The sequence below is a fragment of the Monodelphis domestica genome, chromosome 1 (assembly GCF_027887165.1).
Source record: "Monodelphis domestica isolate mMonDom1 chromosome 1, mMonDom1.pri, whole genome shotgun sequence".
Lineage (NCBI taxonomy): Eukaryota > Metazoa > Chordata > Mammalia > Didelphimorphia > Didelphidae > Monodelphis > Monodelphis domestica.
In genome coordinates, this window is record NC_077227.1 from 666,909,401 (window position 1) to 666,930,822 (window position 21,422).

A 21,422-nucleotide genomic window follows, 5' to 3' on the forward strand; every position below is an offset into this window, starting at 1 on the left:
AGAAGGGAGATACTAGAATTAAGAGGAATTGGGAAAGACTTCTTGAAGAAGATGGGGTTTTAGCTAGGACTTGAAGGAAGCCAGAAAGTACAACAGCAAAGAGGCTTGTGTCACTCTTGCCCCTTTTTTTGTCTAGGATTTTGGAAAAATTAGGCCTTTGTTTTTGTCCTTAAATCCCCAAGAACCAACATTGTGTACAACTCATAATAGGTGCTTCATGTACACTTGCCACTTTCTGCTTGATTAGAGGTATAACTATGAGACTAAAGTATGATTTCACAGTTTTTAAGATACAACCTTTTCTGTTTTGTATAGGGAAGCAAGTGCCTAGGTCAGGAGAATGGAATATTGAAAGAGAAAAGATCAATGAAAGAGAAGTGGAGGATGAGGGAGAAGTGCCAAAGGAAAATTATTTAATTCTTCAGAGAGCCTAAGCTACCTGTTTCTCTTGACAGTGGAGAACTATCTAATACTCAGAACTGAACACAGTACTTCAGATGTGGCCTATTACAAGGCAGGCTATTGTAAGACTCTCGCCTTCCTCATCTGGATTTTTTTTTCTACTCTGAAAGCACCCTGAGATTGCAGACCATGCCTAGCTTTACTCTTCTTCTGTCATTTTAAGATATGATAGTCATTCTCTACTCACCCTACTTCCTCCTCAAGTTTACATCATTTCTACATCTGTAGCCAGGTGCTCCTTTTTGACTGGAATTAGGTCCAGAATAGCAGTTCCCCCTCATGGCTTCTTTCACCTTTTTAATAATGAAGTTATCCTTAAGACAAATCAAGAATCTATCCGCTGCCCTGTTTTTAACAGAGAGAGTTCCAGCTGATGTCAGTTCAGGACAAATTCAGTGATTGTCTTATGTGCAAGACATGATGAAAGGGTGATATTTAAAACAAAAATGAAAAATATCCCATTTCCATTCCAATCAAATGTCCAAGCAGTTGAAATTTCCCATGACTACCACATCATGCCTCAGTGTCGAATTTGTGATCTGATTCCTCATCTATCTATATAAATACAAACAGTCCATAGAATATATTTCCACTATATAGTATGCCACTGTCTTACTTTTTTCATTCAGCATATCATTACTCAGAAGCTCTGAACCATATTTCATCCAATTTCTGAATTTCTTCATGAAAAAATAAATTCTTAATATACAACTTCATTTCTCTTTATGTTTACTTTGTTTCTTCTAAGACATTTTTAAGGTGGTTTTTCAAAGGGGATGGGAATATGGTCTTCATGTCAGAAAGACTTTAATTGAAATCCTTCTTGAAACACACACTAGTCACTTTATCTTTCAGGACTCCAGACATCTTTCAATTCTATGAAATACCTGTCTGTGTGGATGGATGGAATTTCCACACTGCTATTTCCCTGCACCACAAGTCCAGACCAAAATGAAAAAAAAAAAGGTATATTCCATAATCATAGTCTAGTGCTGAGTAGTGTTCCATCAAATCATAGCAATTAATATGAAGTTGAATTTGCTTCCTTGCATTAAGATCCTGATTCACTTTATTTATTACCTATATTTAGTGTATTTGAGAATAATAATAGCTAATATTTAAAGAGTACTTACTATGTGTAAGGCACTATGTATGCTAAGGGGTTTATAAAAGTAATGCTTCCTTTGATCCTCACATCAACCCTATTTTGAGCAATTGCAGATGTTATTATTATCCCCATTTTACAAATCAGGAAACTGAGTTAAACATATGTTAAGTATTTTGCTCAGAGACACATAACTAATAAGTGTCTGAGACCAGGTTAGAACTGAAGTCTTCCTGATTTCAGGCTCAGTGCTCTATCCACTATACTACCCAGCTATACTTTGAAATCATGGATTTTATTGATGCCTCTCTTCTTGGATATTGACTCCTGTCAATGGTTATTTCTATCAATGATTATGGTTTCCTTCTATTATTTCTATTATCTGCTATATTAGATTTATTATATATTTGTAAATATACATATATCTGTGTATTTACTTACACAGCTTTCTCCCTCCTTTTACCTTTTAGTTTAAAGATCTTTTGATCAGTTTTGTATTTCCTACATGAGTTCATTACTTGTCTTCTTTATGTATATTTTCTTCCTGGCCAAGATTTATTATTGGTGTATTTTAAGCTGTGGTCTAGAAACCCAATCCATTTTCAAACACAATTTTTAAGCATATGTTCATTTCCCAAATCTACCTTTTTTGTTCTGCACCTAATTTCAGTTGGCAACTGGGTTTAAATCTCCACCAAGGTCTGCAGCTTCTTGCATGGAACTTCCTAATCCCTGACATGCTTTCTAGGTTCCTCTTGGCAGGATGATTTGTCCCAACATGAATCAGCAGTAGTGTGGGCAGTGGCTGTCAGGCCTGTCAAGTCTGAGAAGGCTCTCAATTATGTCCTGGATTGATGCCCTGGGAGGACAACAGACCTCTGATGCTTATGTCCAGATGACAAATTACCTCATTGACACCACTAATCAACTACCATGTGTTCTCTTCTTCTTCTGATCATTACAGGATCACCTCTCTTCTAAGGACTCCCAAGAATCCATAGCTTAATTCCTTAGAGTATAAAAAAAACTCCTTCCTCAAAGCATTTATAGAAAGAGCCAGGGTTCAATGGTCTTTTCTCTTCCTTTCATTTTCAATTTCATATTTTTCCATTCTCTAATTTCCTGACACAGGTCAGGATTTCCTCTCTACCTCTTCAGATCCTTTTTCTTTATATTTTCTTTAAAGCAGTTCTTAAATTATTCCTAGAAAATCTAATCTCTCAGATAACTCAAAGAATGCCTATTCACTGAACCAGGAGCTTGGTTTCAAGGGACCCTGAATTAGACTACTTACTTATAGACGGACTTCTTGCCTTTTTTTGTGATAACATGTGACTTTGTTCAACTATCTTTGATTAGCAACTGACAGATTTATGTCTACTTCAGTGCCCACAGTAACTGTTTTAGCTGTTCTCTAAATCCTACTATTCATCACTTTGAACTTCTTCCTACCTCTTCTTTTCCTTTGCCTGCTAATAGGCTTCAAATACCATCTCTGGATTACTGATCTTTTGACTATAATACCCTCTATATGCCCAAATTATTGGTTATTAACCCCAGAAGAAACATGAGGATAGATTTTCTGAATTTGTTTGTTTAATTGAATTTTTAAACTCCTTGTAGGAGCACTTATTGTCCCACCTTGGGAGAAGAGCCATCCATTAGATCCATTAGGGAAAGAGTGTCTCCACAGAAAATTGGGCAGCTTCCCAAGGTGGAGCATTGGATTTGCAGTAGACTATCAGCCTGTGGGCTAATGGGCGTAGGCAGCAGGAAGGCTTCCTTAATCATGTTGGGGCACCTAAAAGCCTTTGACTCCTCTCCTTAGAATGATGCAGGACATCAGATTTAAGCAGGCAATTTATTTCCCGTCTGTTACCATTGCCCCAACTTCTCTTCACACTCTACTAGGGTCCTTTTATTTGTATTTGCCACATCTTTTTTTTCCCCCCCTCTGGAGTTCCATTACTAAATTTTCTCCTTGGGAAGGCTAGCAAATAGAACAAAAGTATTTGTCTCTGACTTCTGTTGCTGGTAGTCAAAGGACTAGTTTCTCACTCCCCTGTCTCAGGACTGAAATAACCGTAGCATAGTCGCTGAGCCAGAATAGTTGCTGCAGAGTGTACATATTAAAATCAAGCTGGACAGCCCAAGCTAAACCAGAAAAATAAAAATCAGAGAACCCTGCCTCTGTCCACCCTCAGACAGCATGGAGGGGTTTTACTCTGAATAGCATTAGACAGTTAAACTTGGACTTAAAGACAGTCTTGGGATATAAATCACTCATAAATACAGCTCTAATATCAAACTCTAATAGCTACTGGCAACTAAAGATTTCTATAGCTGCTTTTATATTTTTGTTTAAGATGGTAGCTACAGATTTAAGGATACTAACAGTGTTCTAGCTTGATCCTTGCCAGCCCCCGTTTCTGACCTTAGAGAATATGCCTGTGAAATATAACCTATATTTTTTTCTGGAAATGAGGTCCATGCCTAGAACTAGTTATATGTTATTTAAATCAATTGTTTATCTAGTTCCTATCTTAAGCTCAGCCCTATATTTGGGTTAATGGAAGCACAGAATCAATCAATCAATCAGCAAAACAGATGGCTCTCTGTCCTCATGTGTGATTGTAGGAATATCAAATGTTAGAGATGGAAGGAACAACAATAATAATAATAACCAATGTAGATAATGTTTTAAAATTTACAAAAAAAACCTTGGAAATACACATGAAGTGAAGTGAGCAGAAACAGGAGAACACTGTACACAGTAACAACTGTTGTATTGTTGTTACTTTACATTGTCTTATTTGAGCCTCACAACAGGCCAATAAGTACTACAAGTATTACTATCCTCATTTTGTCAATGAGAAAATTGAGTCAGAGGTTCATTATATATATAGTCACACAGAAGGGTCAGAGGCCAGATTTGAACTAAGGTCACCTATGACCCCAAGTCCAGCATTCCATTTGCAATGCTACACTTTTTTTGGTTGTTGTTGTTGATAACAATTTTTAATATTAATTTTCTAATATTTTGCAATCTATGCTCTCTCTTGCCCTTCTACTCTCCTCCCCTCCCCAAGAAAGCAGGCAATATGATATAGGTTATACATTTATCATCATAGAATTTACATTTCTAAGTTTGTCTGTTGTGAAACAAGACACATATTGCTTACACCCCAAAAAAAAATTCATGGAGGAAATAAAGTGAAGAATGGTATGTTGCAATTTGTATTTGGGCTCCATCTGTGGTAGATAAACTTTTTTGTCATGAGTCCCTTGAAGTTGTTCTGGATCCTTGCTTTGTTATTAGAAGTTAAATCATTTATAGTTGAGCATCATACATTGTTATTGTTACTGTGTACTGTATACAATATTCTCCTAGTTTTCCTCACTTCTTATGTCTTTCTAATTTCATCTTGTTATCTTTTATGGCATGATAGTATTCCAATACTAGATTATATCATAACTTGTTTAGCCATTCCCCACCTGATGGATATCCCTACACTTTCCAATTCTTTACCGCCACAAAAAAGAGCTGCTATCAATCTTTTTTGTACTGGTAGGTTCTTTCCCCATATCTTTAATCTCTTTGGAATACATACCTAGAAGTGATTTTGCTGAGTCAAAGGGCACTGTGCTATAGGTTTAAAGATTGTCAAGTCCAACCTCTTTGTTTTATACCTGAAGAAACCAAGAACCAAGTTAAGTGATTTTTGCTCAGGCTCACACAATTCATGGCAGAACTTAAACTGGAATTTGAGTCTAGATCCCAGTTACTTTAATGTCTAATTGGAAATATAAAACAAATATTTCTGAAATCATTATAGAACAATATACAAGCGCTTAAGAAATAGCTCTGTATATATAACCCCATTAAAACTAAGTAAAGTAGAAAGAGCACTTAGACCAATGGTCCTGGTTCTAGATGAGTCCAACGGCTATTCACAGGGTAGGCAAGTCAGTTGAATTGAAGAAAAAAGGCACCCTGGGAGAAAGACAGGATGCAGCATGTGCCAGGCAAGTCAAATCGTCACTACTACCTTGATCACAATCTCTACTCTGACTGATGGAGATGTCCCAGGACTCAAGAGCCATTAGAATGCAAAACTTCCTGTCTAGTGCCCTCAACTGAACTGACTCATCTTGGGAAGATGCAACTGCTTTTGCAGGTGCTATAGCCACAGCTACTGGAGACCCAAAATAGAAAGATCTCATAACCAAAGTCCTTGGTATTATCAAATAGTTCAACATTAGAAACTAATATGATTATATCAGTGGAAATGATATTAAAGAGGCATTACCTGCTTTATGGAGGTACCCTAAGGATCACAGAACTGTTCTATTTGACTTGCTGCTGAAACTTTCCATATATGTGATCATCCCCCATTAGAATGTGAGCTCTTTGAAAGAGACCATCTTACTCCTGTTTCTGTCCTTAGCACTTAGCATAGTGCTTTGCACCTAGCAAACACTTGAGAAATATTTCATTCATTCATTCAGAAGCAAGACAGATTTTAGTCCTAGCTTGGTCAACTGTTTGGCCTTAGGATAATCATTTAACTTCTTTATCTCAATGGCCTCATCTATAAAATGTGAGGTTGGGCTAGATGGTCTCTAAGGTCCCTTCTAACTCCAATATCTTATGATCTTTAATGCTAAATTGTGTAGTACCAACTTTAAGCACTATAGAAGTTGAGAGAAAAGGGAGGTCAATTATGGATGGAGTTGCCAGGAAAGGTTCTGTAGAACAAGTGGACTTTGAACCAAGTCTTGATAGCTTGGAGTAGACCTCTTGGTAACAACAGAATATATGCCTCTGTTAATCTTTTCTCTGAAAGGAAGGAGTAACAGTAGCTGCTGAGCTTCCTGAGAAGGGCCCAATGATTTTGTGAGGGACAGCAATATCTTCCTGTGGTAAAAAATTTTGAACTGGCTAGAGATCTATCCTTCCTCCAGTTACCCACTTCTGGCTGCACAGTAATCTTCACCAGGCTTAGCATAGCCCTATGATCTAAGTACTTTGAAAATTATCTTTTCTATATCCTATTCGTTCTTAGTCTTGCTCTCTCCTAAGTGGCAATGGGTTGTAATATGTTTCAGTCAGACAAATTCCTGGTAACATGTTAACTAATGTCCAAGATCCCATTTAGATAATGCATTTCTGAAATTCAGTTGAGTGTACCTGTCTCCAGAAGGTGCTCAAAGAATGATTCAAAAGTTGGGAATGTGAAGCACCATTATAAGAAGGGAGGTAGAGAGAATGGCATATTTGTGGTGTGAAGAGTGAATCAAACTTTCTTTGTTAATCAGCAATTTTTAAGTTAATCTATCAAAAACTTAAGCACCCCTACTTAACACTAAGTAAGAGTATTCACAAGTCACTTGCTAAAGTGAATGACAACTCCAGAGACCATGACCCTGCCTCTGGGTAGTGCTAGACAAATTGAAAGATTGCGATTGGTTCCCCATAAAGTGGAGGAAGGGGCTGGAAGTGATGTGGAAAAAGGACTATTAAAAAGTCCTGAACTTCTGGTCCAAGGGACTTTGGACTTTGGTTTCACTTCAGGCTGGGACTTTGGCTCTTGTACCACTTCTTGGAGGACTGCTTCTGGATCTTCTCCTTTGGACTTCAGTGTTGGAGGACTTTACCTTGGTGAGTGAGTAGCTGGCCTTCTTTTCCTGGCTTTTGGAAAGATTGGTTCCAAAGAGGCTTTCCTTTCCTAGAGGAGGCTATGTTGTAGAATCCTTGCTGAAGAAACCACTGGATTTATGGCTGAGGATTACTGGAAAATCTACATGGGGACAAGGGACATGGTGAAGCCCTGCCAGGGCTGAGCTCCACACTACAGCAGCATTTAGGGTGATAGACTAGATAATTCTCTACCTTCTTATATTTTCCCACTTTCACTCTTTCCACCTCTTTGTAAATAAAGCTACTAAAGATCATTTTGACTTTAGTTATATCTTTAAATCAACGACCACAATATTACTATAGATTCTCACATTAGCATAAAACCTAAATCTTAAATTCTTACAGTGGGCTGAGGACATGGCAGATGGTCCTCATTTTACATCATAAAGGGTTCCGTCTGCCACAAGGGGCTGAGCCTATGACTACTCTAAATCTTAAATAGTTAAAACTCTGCTTTTAGGTGTTCTAGTTGGCCAATGGCCAAATGAAAATATTAGAAAATTTGAAAGTCAAGCACATTTCCACATAGTAAAAATTGCCAGAAGAAAGTCTCCTCTAGAATTTAGAGGAACCACTGTTGAGGCTACAAGGCCAAGGGTACCACATCAATGCCTAGTTTTGTATATGGTTTGGACCATTTTTAATAGTGGGGAGTCTAGCCTGCAATGGGAAGAGTTGTCTCCTTGTTCTCATTCTCTTTGGCTCCATAAATTCCAATCTCAGTGCCCTAGGGAGGCATTTTTTTAAGTCCATAACTTCTGTCTTGGAATTTATACTAAGAATTGGTTCCAAGGCAGAGGAGCAGTAAGGGCTAGACAATTGGGGTTAAGTGACTTAAGTCACATCTAGGAAGTTTTTGCATCCAGATTTGAACCCAGGACCTCCTATATCTAGACCTATCCACTGAGCAAACTAGCTGTCTCTGGGGTCCATTTAGTTTATTTAGATTATGGTTCCTGTTTAGGGTTTCTACAAAAAAGAAAAAGATTAAAAAGGTATTGTACAAAATGAATCAGATGAAGGTCACATAATTCATTTATTCCCAAAGAAGTGCTTAACAAAAATATTCACAACCAGTATTAACAGAATAAGTTAAAATATTTAGCAATTTAATATAATTTATAATCTGCTTGGAGATTATAAATCTAAAAAGATCATAAAACAGTTTACAAGACTACTGATTAAGCATTTTACATTTCACCTTAGTTCTACACTGTGTATATGCCTGTTCATAAAGTTGCCAGACAGTTCTCCTGTGGGAGAACTGTTGTCAAGTTGTCCTTGCCATGAGTGCTGGAGGAGTTACTGGGGATCTTTCTCCTATCACCATTCATTTTCCACCCAGGACCTTCAGATTAATCAAATTCACAAGATTGCCTCTAAGCCTGGACACATGGACCTCAGTTATTAATTTATCTAAAGTCAGAAAAGAACAAACATAATCCCCAGTCTTGCCTTGGTAGAGCATATGCTTTAGATGCCATGCGCTCATGGCTAAATGGAAAATGGAAGTTGGGATTAAGGCAAGCTACTTCTTCTCCCACCTTCCTCTCAGGAATAAGCTCAAAATTACCACAACTAGGAATGACAACTTTGACTTCTTTCATGGCATGACCCTTAGAAGCCAACTCAAACCTTAGTACATTCCTTTTAAAAAATTAATTATTTTTAGTATTCTTTTTTGAACAAAACAAATTTGAAACTTACTTTGAGAATCTTGACAGACTCAGTAGCTGTTCTTGCCACCACATATGTATCCTTACCAGCTTACCCCTTCCTCCAGGTCTAGAACTAAAATCAAATAAACTTTGCCATTGTTATATTAATAACAATAATATTAATGCTGCTGCTGCTGCTACTACTACTACTAGCTAGCACAGTACCCTAAAGTTTGTAGAACACTTAACTATGAAAACTCATTTGATTCTTATTACAACCCTGTGAAGTGGATGCTATTTTTATCCCCATTTTATAGATAGAGAGGTAAAGTGGCAATATATAACTTGGGTAAGATTTGAACTTGGATCTTGAGGCTCCAAGTCTCCAAGTCCTGCACTCTATCTATCCACTCTCACCTAACCACCTTATAAAAAAGGCATCTCAATCTATATTCCTATGTGCCTACATATCATCCCTGTACATTTCTGGACAGAAATGTCCCTCATTGGCCACCACTTCCCTATGTGCATTGTTTCCCCCTTAAAATATAAGATCCTCGAAGGGAGGGACTGTCTGCTAAAGCCTCATTTAAAGAACTATCAGCTCAGAGTTTATACCTCTTCCTTTTCAAGTAAGAGAAATCCATATTGTCTCCTGGGACTATGTTTGCCCAAGTACATGCTCTGGAGTCTGGTTATGTTTTGCTTTTTGCATTTGTATTCCCAGCCTTTAGTAGAGTGTTTGGCACATAGCAAATGCTTAATACATTCTTATTCATTCATTTAGTCATTCAAATTAATGGTCACGGAATGTCTATCATGTGCCTTATATTATGAAAGACCCTTTTTTTTTGAGATGTCCTAACTTATGAAGAAATTTCTCTAGAGTAAGAGTTGTTTTTCCTTTTACATATTTGATTGTAACCAAAGCAGACATCATCATCATAGTCCAGACCACTTACATGCCACTGGCTGGCTGGTATTGGCCGAGGTGTGAGTTACTGACATCACCAGCAGGAGCCTGAGCAAGAGAATCTGTCTCCTCAGCCCTTGGATGGCTTAGAGCCGAGGATGTCAGTCCTGATGCCATCAGCACATGCTTGACTCTTAACAAGTAGGTCGATGTAGAAATGGCTCCAGCCTTGACAAGGAGGTGTAGGCTGCTGGCAGGAAGCCGCTTCTGCTGAATTAAAACCATCAGAGCTGATCAAAGGAAGTACCCGGCAGGCTGGCGGTCGGGCCAGATCCTAATCTCGGTCCTCTCTGCCTCACACATCACTGCACATGAGTCACGCTGAGCACAGCAGACATGCTGTTTGGATTAGGCATTTACAGGCACAGTTTGCCCAAGTTGCCTTTGACAACATTTTGCTGTATAAGGCCCGCCTGGAAGTGAGCAGAGAGGGTAATTCGTGTTGCATGTAGTTGCCAATGTGTATGGAAGACAGTATTTGCCTCTCCAGACACCTGGGACCAAAGGCTTTCCTGTGTAGTTGTGACCTCCACTGTATAGGGCCCATTAGGTAATCACAGATCTTCATTAATGACGTTAGGCATAAAGTCCTCATTCATCAATGCCTTATAGCAAAGGGAAAGAACTTTTGCCCTGTCTCCTACCAGCTCTTCCATTGAGATGGACTGCTGGGAGATACACTACTTGTTTACAATCAATGCTTTACATTGAATTACTAAGTCAGCTTGTGTTGAAAGCAGTATGGAACAGGTTGATTCTATTTAAATAGCACTTATTAAGCAACTACTTAATAAGCACCTTGAAGTGCTTACTTTCCACTTGGAAGCAACAGGTACACAGCAAGTACAAAATACATACAAAATAAATATAAAATGATTTCTGAAGTTAGTGAGTAGACTGGAGGGGGCATGTTGAATAACTAGGTGTATCAGTAAAAGCTGCTGCATGATACTCTAAGGAACATAGGCAAGGAGGAGAAAGGATAAAGAAGAAGAAAGTGAAAAAACATGGATTCTTCAATAAGAGCAAAGCTGGAAATCAGAACCTCTCCCTGTATCAATCAACCAATCTACAAACATTTATGGGTACCTACTTTATACCAAGTGTTTTGCCAGACACTGGGAACCATACCTGGTTAGGGTGGCACCATTAGACATTCTTCAGTGAAAAGGATTTCATAATTGCTTCCTTACAGGTGGAAATTTCTCTCAAGAAATAGAATGCTACAAAAATAGTAATAACAAATGTGACTAAAATATCTTTCATCTTGGATTTTTATCTATTATTTTACCTATTTATTATTTGCTAAATTGATTATTGGTTAAATCCACAAGGTGAGAATCAGATATGGCTTTCTGGTTAATTCAGTGCCCAGGTGGCTGTTGGTACTTAGCAGCAACAGCAGTAGAAATAACCTTGGAACTTGTTTGGTCTGTCTTGGGGAACAGCATCAAAAGCCCTTTGTTAGCTGATTCTGCCAAGTTTTGCTTTTGTACAGGGTAACTTGGGAAGAAGCTGCTCCTTTTATTTTGTAAGCCAAGGAAGCTTGGCTTGTAGTCCCTATTAGGATTCACTTTTGAGCATTTTAGACTAAGATTTAGAAAAGCTTCCAAAGGGGAGGCACCAGTCTCTGATATGTTCAAAATAAATATTGCCATTCATTCTTGATACCATCAAAGATTCTTGAACAAAGATTATTAACAAGTTTCCTGTTGTTTCAATAACTATGAATGAAGTGTTACTTTCAAGATTTTTTAAGGTTCTTTCCTGATAACTTTGACTCCCATGAGGATTCTTGACAAAAGGAGGCAAATATGGTATTATATAAGCTGACAAAATTTCTGGTCCTCCTCCCTTATTGTTTATTTCCTGTAAATGATTTCTGTCTTAAAATGGAGTCAGGAGAGGAATTAAAAAAGCCATATGAAAATATTTAGACCCTTCTGTTTCTTTTTTTTAAACCCTTACCTTCCATTTTGGAATCAATCTTGGTTCCAAGGCAGAAGAGTGGTAAAGGATAGGCAATGGGGGTCAAGTGACTTGCCCAGAGTCATACAGCTAGGAAGTGTTTGAGGCCAGATTTGAACCTAGGATCTCCTGTCTTTAGACCTGGTTCTCAATCTACTGAGCCACCCAGATGCCCTCGACCCTTCTGTATTTTGCTTTAAAAATTGTTTTTGTTTCCAGACTAGATCATAGGATCATAGATTCAATGCTAAAAGGGACCTCTGAGGTCTAATCCAAATACTCTTATTTTGCAGATGAGGAAACCAAGGTCCAAGGAGACCAAAGTCACACAGGTAATATGCAACGATATAATCCAGTGGAAAGAACACCTATTTAATGGAATGCCCCCAGATCTTTGGTTTTGAGAACACCCTTTATATTAAGAAGAATTAGATTAAAATTCTTCATTTTACGCTACTTCTTTGACCTTGGGCAAATCATTTAACTTCCCTGAGCTTCAGTTTCCTTTTCTGGGAAACGAAGAGGGTAGATTAGATAGCCTGGAGTTGATCCTTTCCAGTTTAACATCTATAATCCTTTTATCTATTCCAGTGGCATTTGAACCCAGGTTCTCTGGGTGCTCAATATGGAAACTGGGGAATTCCTGGTGTGGAAAATCTCTCTAATGACATTAATTAGTAACTCAGTTGTAATCTATACTCTAGGAGAGTTGCCTAAGTCATTGAGAGGTTACCCATGATTGCAGAACTTATATGGGTCATAGACAGTTCTTGAACTCAGGTTATCCTGACTCCAAACTGGCCCTTAATAGTCCCTGTAGTGTGTTTCTTCTTCTTTAAAAAACAAACAAACAAACAAAAACACCAAAGCCTTACTTTAGAATCAATAGGTTCCTAGGGAAAAGGGCAGTAAGGACTAGATAATTTGTGTCAAGCGATTTTCTCAGGGTCACACAGCAAGGAAGTATCTGAGGCCATATTTGAAGCCAGTCTCATTCCCAGCTTGGCACTCTATTCACTGAGCCATCTATGCCATGTTTCTTTCCTTTTTCTGATACATCTATGCCATGTTTCTTTCCTTTTTCTGATATCCTTCATCCATCATTGAAATTCTCATTCTTATTTTCTTAAGTGAGTCATTCAGTAATTAGTGACAAAGTTCAATTATATAAAACGAACATTTATTAAGTAAACAAAAGTCTTTCAGGGCACTAGCATTATTTGATTCTGTTATTTGGAAGTAGTACAAATAATTGTTATAGTAGGTGTGACATCTACTAATTCTTTTCTTTTAACAAAACTTTATTTTGATATATCATGGTCAGAATGACATAAGTGAAAGTTGGTACCTGTCTCACAGGCTAAGAAACATTTCCTCTGGTTTCTGAATTGAGTTAGAGTCACGACACGTCAGACATCTCCCAAAGCAACCTAAACTTTTTATGCCATAGACATCTCTGATGTAAAGGTTACAGATAGAATTTTGTGGTGATCTACAGAAAATAGAAGAGAGATATATTATGGATCTAACCTTGCAAGAAGCTAGCTGTTTGAATAAAGTAAGAAGTGCACTAGAGATGTAATATGAGAATTGGGCAAAAAATGAATAGGGGTCAAAATATAAGGGTGATGATGGGGGAAGTATGGAGAATAAGATATGGAGTCAATGTACTACAGAGAAACCAGGAAAGGATATGGGCATTATCTCTTTCACTGCTAGAAGTTAAATTTGTATGGTAAGGCTCTGGTAGTCTGTGGGAAACTCTTGCATTCTATTCTGCCTCCAAGTACTTTGTAATCATTGAAATCTGTATTTGATAGAGACCAGATCAGGAGTATATTGAAGATGACTACAAGGTTTTGAGTTAGTCCAAGGAGGTCAGGTTGCAGACCAGAAAATTTAGGGACTATGAAATTTTGTCTGAATGACCATATTATGTCTTTCCAAAGCTATGCCTGTGCAGACGTTGGCCACTATGGAAAAATTCAGGTCACCTGAATGTATTACATCCAGGAGCTAAGGGCTTCAGAAGGGTGGAAAGTAAGTGCCAAATAAACATAAAGCCCAACATGAAGATTTTACAAGATCCCTCTTTAACATCTTCTTCTGAATGCTTGCAAGATCAAAGGATATGGGACTGAAAATGATCTGAGAGATCATTTAATACAGTTCTCTCATTTTACAGATAAGAAATCATAGACCCCCTTCTTCCTCCAACACATATAGCACATATGTGCAGCTCAAGGAGCACAGGGTCAATTGTGTTCTTTTTTCCCCCTTTGTAAGGTGATAAATGTTTTCTACATTATTTTGTAGAGAGTATATCATATGTTTCTTTCTTGACAGTGTAATTTTAAGTAATGGGTGTGAGGTAGGAAAAAAAAACCCAGAATCCTAAGAAGCAAGCAATGGATTTTTAATCTCCCTGAATATCCAGGGGGAATGGAAGAGGAAAGAGTCAGGTTCTGACAAGCTTCTCTCTCATTTTATGACTGCTCCTGGACGTCAGGTATTTTATAGCTCCTGTTTGGTCGGTTAAATTGTTTTCTATGTTAAATAAAAACCAAAAGGCAGTAGTCTTGGTGCTAGAAGATTTCTTTGTCCCTGAAAAGCTGGAATTTTCATAGGATCTGAAGCTGAAAAGGAACCTTTGATGTTATCTAGTATAACCTCTGATTCTCAGAGATAAGGAAAACTGAGAGCCTAAGAGATAAAATAACTTGCCCAGCATCACAAGTAGTAAATAGTGGAACTTGGATTTAAACCCAAGTCTCATGGCTCTTTCAACTATACCACTCCATCTCCAGGAGGCCTCAAGCAAAAAGGCTTCTCTATTCCACTTTGCTGCCCGATTTAATCTTCCTTAACTAAGCATGCTATTCATTGGTATTGAATGTCGGTTTATGGTGCTTCTCTCTTAACGTTATAGACTTTGATCACCTTTTGCTGCCTGAGAGAAAAGTTAAATGAGATATTATTGCCAGAGTATCCGCAGTCAAGACAGAAAATAATGCAAACATGTTTAAGTAACAATAATGAACATTCTTGTGTCTGAATATGGAAACTGCTCAACCCCCTCTACAAATTCAAAGCTTCTGAGAAGAGGTTTGAGAGGGATCATCTTAGATACTTTTCTTAACTTCGCTCTTTTGATTCTTTTGCTCTATATTGAAAAACCCCTTTTCACAGTTCAATCAGCTCAGTACACCTTGGCACTTTAATATCCTGCATATGAACATAGAGAACTCTGTGCATCACAGTGTAAGACACCTCAGATCAGTTTGAATTCCTATTCTTGAATTCCTGTTCTTACACTGTGACTGCTATATGTTGCTGAGACTTCTGTGGAGACAGTGTGCTTATATCTAGTCCTCTCTTTGTAGACTAATTAGTGGTTCTTATTCAGCATAGAACTTCTTGCCCTTTACTACTCCAAAACTTCTGGAAGGCAATGTAGGAGGTTCCTCTCCTCTCTGTCTTCACAGTGGTGGTCTCTTTCCCAGTGACAGACACTGAGTGAGATCCTGAGAAATGAATAAAGTTCCTTTCTGATTCACTGCCTTACCCCAATTCCCCTATAGTTTAATAAAGGGATATCGTGGCAGTGTCACTACATCATAACCAGATTTAGCTCCTGGTTGGTTTCTAAACATCACAGTTTTTCTTTTTCTCAGAAGTGGTTTAGTAACATAACATTTGATCTCAAGAGACTGGGATCAACTGGCTTCAGTTTGTTTTTATGATTTTGTTCCATGGCTTCCCAGGACTTATCCAGAGTTCTCATCATTAAAATTGCATGAAGAGTTGTTTCTCTTGTGAATCTCAGTGAGATAAAGAATAGCACAGCAGTATGGGGACTTGTTTGTCTTGAATTATTATTTCATACTAACTAGAAGAGTAAAGGATTGAAAAGGAAGAAATCTGCTAAGAGGTATCTCAGGGATTCAGGCTAATAAACCAACCTCTGCCAATTTTTCATGCCAGTCTACTTTTTGAGATATTTGTATGTGGGCTTGTACAGATCACAGTCATAACTATCCATCCTGTACAAATCCTATTTATTCCCTTATGTTTACCAAGGCAGGTCTACTCAGTGTGCTGGAGGCCTTCTATTCCATTTGTTTATTTTTAAGATTACTTGCTTATCCATCCTCATTTATATTTATATTTATATTCTCCCCCTCTTCCACTCCTGATCACAAAGATAAAGAGGGGAAAAATCAGTTTAGCAAAAACAACCAACATATCTATCATGTCTGACAATTCAGTGTTCCATACCTATATTCTTCCCCATCTCTGCAAAGAAGGGAGATGAACTTTTCTCAACTCTTCCTTAAGGCCAAGCCTACTCAAACCAAAGCATTCAATTTCTTTTTTTCCTTTTTCTCATTGTTCTATTCATTGTGTATATTATTTCCTGGTCCAATTCATATAAATTTTTCCTTGCTTCTCTGAATTTTTCGTGCCAATTTTTATGGCATAGTAATATTCCATTTTATTTGTAAGTGTGATCAATAAAGCAAACCAAATTATTCTATCCCATCTAAAGTGACAAAATGCTGCACCCTGGTACCTTAACCAGATGAGAACTCCTCTTGATTGCATTAAATAATGAATAATATGAAATAGCCATGATGAATTTAGAGATCTCTGATTAAGCCTGCCAGGTGAATTTGAATAATGTTGTACATGAAAAGTGTTCAAACTGGCTGAGGAAACTTGATCCTCCTCTGGGAGGGCCTTCTATAAAATATCAAACTAGCTCACAATTGAGGTTATTTGAGAGATTCAGATTCTATTGGGCAGCAAATAAGGAGAGAAAATTCCAGTTAAACTTCCTGTGGAGTCACTTGTAGGGGAGATTTTTTTTTTGCCTTGGTTTTGGTCTCCTCCACTCCTATCCTCATTTTATCTTTGGCCAGAGGAGGACCTTGCATGTTTTGAATGGTCTGGAGGACTTTGGATTCCCTATTTTCCCATCAGCATTTTAACTTCTTCCAGAGTATAGTAACTTATAGTAGTACCAAGAGACTGGATGAAGATTCATGGCTCTACTAAAAAATCCCAGCTATATTATGCCTTAGAGAAACTTCTTGAAGACCCCAGGCAAAGGAGAAAAGGACTTCCAGCAACAAGTATTGAGTTTAGTCTACTTTCCTCCGTTTGTTTTCAGTGTACCAATTTTACCACTTTAGTAAAGGCCCTTTATAAAAGATAATTGAATGTAGCTGACTAAATTGATTCTCAACTGATGATTGTGGCAGGGGACACACCAGTGGAGACTAATGAACTATAGTATTAAAAAACTTCCCTGCACACCTACCTGTATGTATAGGGTCTCTGGATCAAATAGCATGGGCATTTAGTCACTTTTAAAAAAAGCCATAATTCTAAATACTTTACAGAATGGTCAAACCAATTCACAGATCCCATCATGGGATATCAGTGTGCCTAATCTTTCCACAATCCTTCCAAAACTAATCATTTCCATCTTTTGCAATCTTTACCAATTTTCTTGGTGTTAGGTGAAATTTCAAGATTGTATTGAATTTCATTTCTATTAGTAGTGATTTTGAAGAAGTTCTCACATGGTGCCTTATTTCTCTTGAAATCATGATGATACCAGTAACTCCTCTGAATCAGTAATTCATTGCTTTTTCCATGTGACTAACTCATCTTATTTTTGATCATCTATTAATTTAACAACATCTTTTATTTTAGTTCCTTGGAATTCCTTATTTCTTATGTGTTGCAACCTACTTAATCCACTATATACCTCCCAATAGACCCTGGAGTGAATATCAAATACTCAAATAGATCTGTGTTTTCATTGACTCAGTTTCTCTACAGTGGTACAGATTGCAACCTTATCTATACCTGTTCATTCTATTTATCTCTTGTCCATATCCTTCCATAAATTAGTTCCAATGCAGCCACCCAAAATCCTAGAAAATTTCCTTAGTTTCTCTTGATACAGTGGGGATACCAGTAGAGTTCTCTAGCTGAACTGTTCACCTTGTCCTTGCTGTTGAGCAGCCTATCTTTCCTTCCCAGCATATATTTTCCTTAGATTATCTTTCATGACTGTTCTTTGATTGTTCCTATCCACTATATGGCTCTCTTTTGACATCTGTGGGATATTTATTTTCAGCTTGAGGGTGGGGAGAAGTGTTATCTTCCATGTTTTGCTATCATACAGCAACATTTTTTGATTTTGTTATTTTAAAAGTGGATGTCTCTTTCAAGAGGAAGTTGGGATCATTAAAGATAGCTTTAAAATTTCCTGAAGGCAATCCATCATGCTCCTCCTCCAGTTTGTCTGATAGAAACTCACTGCTTGTTTGCAATGGCTGTCCAAGATATTTACCATAGTATACATATCATATGTTATATATGTGAGCTGTTGCGGATGTCGTCTAACAGCATTTCATATTTTGAACCACATAAATTAATTTACTTGGTTCTCCTGGGCATAAGTTTAGGCCAATGTCTCTTTAAAAAAACCAACATATTTTCCCCATTAATATTTTAGTAAATTTTCCTCCAATTATATGTAGAAATAATAAACATTTGCTTTCTGAAATTTTTCAATCCAAGTTCTCCCCCTACCTCCTTTTTCTACCCTGTCCTCAAGATGGCAAGTAAGCCGATATGTTATACATGTGCTGTCATGTAATATATATTTCCATATTTGTCATGTTGTGAGAAAAATATGCATTTCATGACCTACAGAAAAACCAACTAAAATGAGAGCTTCCATATACATAGTAGAACAACAACAAAAAAAGAGGTTTGTACATAACTATAAACCTATTATATATAGCTTCCTTTTTATTTTGAGTATAACATAAAGTCAACATCTAATTTTCAAAACTTTCATGCTTGTCTGTGGTTCTTTCTGGACTTCTGTTCTCTTCTAATTTTTTTGGAATCCTAACCTTTTCTCTCCTCTTCCTCTCCCCATTGGGGGAAAAAAAACTTTCACTAATTTCTTTATTTTTCTCTCTAAGGAAAACCTATAAATTGTCCTTTTATTTAACTGTGACATTTTTTATGTATTTTGGCTTGGATTATAAGGAAAAATTTACAATTCATGGAATATTGTTCCTTTATTAGTATGTCCAAAGGTACATATCTATGTGTGGTTGGGAGAGATAAAGATAAATGATAAGGAAGGGACAGTTTTCTCCCAGTTAAGAGTTCCAGAAGGGGCTTTTGCTCAGATTTCTCCCATTTGTGGCTCTAGAAAAGGCTTCTAGAATGGGATCTGCTACCAGGAGAACATTATACACAGAGATGGATACACTGTGGCACAATCAAATATAATAGACTTCTCTACTAGTAGCAATGCAATGATTCAGGACAGTTCTGAGGGATTTATGAGAAAGAAAGTTCTCCACATCCAGAGAAAGAGCTGTGGGAGTAGAAACACAAAAGAAAAAGAACTGCTTGATCACGTGGTTCAATGGGGATATGATTGGGGGTGTAGACTCTAAATGATCACCTTAGTGCAAATACTAATAATGTGGAAATAGTTCTTGATCAGTGACACATGTGGAACTGCTCATTGGCTTCAGGAGGGGGGTGGGAGGAGGGAAAGAACGATTCATGCAACTATGGAAAAATATTCTAAATTAATTAATTAAATAATTTTAAAAAAAGAATAGAATGGGATATGTTAAGTAACACATTTTATAATTGAGCTGGTTGTGTGATGCTGCATTTGGTCTTGGGAAAAAGATCTCACATTTAGAATACTAATACACGATTTTAAAACTTTGTGATTCTTGATACTTTGCACCTTTATCTGCCCCCATTATTACATATGTGAGAGGGGAATTCAGAGGGTTGTGGAACATTTTATATTTTATTTTGTTCAATGGGTGGCTATGACCAAAGACTCCATTAACAAATGGTCATCTCACTAATTCTGAGTCTTTCTGAACTTAGGGAAGTGGTCTTCAGAGCAGAGAATCTCTCTGTTGCTGGGATCATACTTAAACTTTTCCAGCATAGTAGAATTTAGATTTTGCTGATATATCCTTCATGAGTCCAGAATCACTTCTCTACAATGAAAAGACTGTGGGGCTTAGTTATGTTAGTCCATAACTATGATACAATTATCTTCCAAAGTTTTTAAGTCCTAAATTGGAAAGTGACTTATCACTAAGTAGTGTGGTGAGAGAACTATGGAAAGAGGTTGGTAGATAATCAGTGTGAGGAAACAGATTGGAGAAATTCTAGCCTCTTAAGAGACTATACATTTGAACTTTTGAGGCTTTTTATTCTGATATTCAGAACAGAAACTCATGAGACACATGAAAAATATTACCAGCAGTTCACTGGCCAACATCCTAAAGGCTGAGAATGGCTATTCCATAATGGAAGAGGAAATTCAAAGGAACACTGTTTATATTAATCCCTTCTTCCCAAACCCTTTCCATTCTTCTACTAATCCAGTCTCTGAATGTAATAGAGCAACTAATACATATGAATCATTCAAATCATTCCTGAATTTTTATTAATCCTTTACTAATTTAATTAATCATAAGTTTCCAGCTCTTGGAACCAGTGAATCAGAACAGGCCCTGCAAATTGGAGAGAAAAGACAAAAATTCTTTCTTCAAATACTTGTCCAACATTTATGTGCATAACTCAGGGTCAGATTTTGTTTTTTACAAGTTACTCCATATATATATGAGGGCATTGGTAAATTGTGTCTGAGGTCACAGATTGTGGATGAATAAAGAGAAAAATGCAGCTACATACTCATCACTGAACTATATAGTACCAAAACAATAAGCCCATGAACTTACTTGTACTAAGCACACTCAGCACCTCCCCTACTGGCAATAAAGCTGCTTTAACCCACTTATATGGGCTACAAAACCTAACCTCATACCCTCATCTCCCCTCTTTGTATTTTGGAGGTCCTGATTCGAGATTGCCAGCTGACAACAGTTTTGATTGAATGGAATAGAAATAAACATATAATTATAGGGGTCATGAATCAGAGAATGAGTCTCTAGAAAGAGGATGGATAATGAAAAGAATAAAAGAAACCCTTTTTGGAAAGAGACACAAAAAGGATTAAAAGAAAACAACTAGCAGGACTTGGAGGAGAAGAAGGAGTAACCTTCTTGACTGAAGGGGTAAAAAAAGAGGAGAAAATTAAAACAAGATAAAAAGCAGAAGAAAAAGATGAATTCATAAGCAAAATCCCAAGTAGTAACAAACAAGAGGAGGAGTTTAGGGGTAAGTAGAAGAGAACCATTTAGAATATGGCTACCTTAAAAGATTGAGGTAAAGTAACTGAAGGAACATAGTACTGTTATTTATAGTAGAAGAAGAAAAAAATGAAAAACCTATTAAAGTCAGAGAAAATTATAAATAGACATATATTTAAATGAGTGGATTAAGCAATCCAATAAAATGAAAAAGAATAACAGATTGAATAAAAACCTTTTAATTTGATACAAGAAACTTATTGATATAAAGATATACATAAATAAAATTGAGGGGATAGAAAAAACTTACTATTCATCCATCATGCTA

General features: G+C 37.1%; 2 long non-coding RNA genes across 6 annotated transcripts in view; one reads left to right on the forward strand and one right to left on the reverse strand.

Annotated features, from left to right (window-relative positions):
- The window catches only part of LOC103105536 (uncharacterized), a 143,269-nt gene that overhangs the window by 9,176 nt on the left and 112,671 nt on the right, over nucleotides 1–21,422 (forward strand). For 3 of the 5 annotated variants that reach the window (XR_008917911.1, XR_008917910.1, XR_008917904.1), the window contains 2 exons: nucleotides 1,318–1,428; nucleotides 12,161–12,323. This is a non-coding gene — a long non-coding RNA (uncharacterized LOC103105536). Of the gene's footprint in view, nucleotides 1–1,317; nucleotides 1,429–12,160; nucleotides 12,324–21,422 lie in introns of those variants that run through there. The other 2 variants (XR_008917930.1, XR_008917920.1) reach the window with 2 other exon arrangements.
- Nucleotides 12,353–21,422, reverse strand: part of LOC103103925 (uncharacterized) — a 60,008-nt gene continuing 50,938 nt past the window's right edge. The window contains exon 3 of the long non-coding RNA XR_459327.3: nucleotides 12,353–13,359. This is a non-coding gene — a long non-coding RNA (uncharacterized LOC103103925). The remainder of the gene's footprint in view (nucleotides 13,360–21,422) is intronic.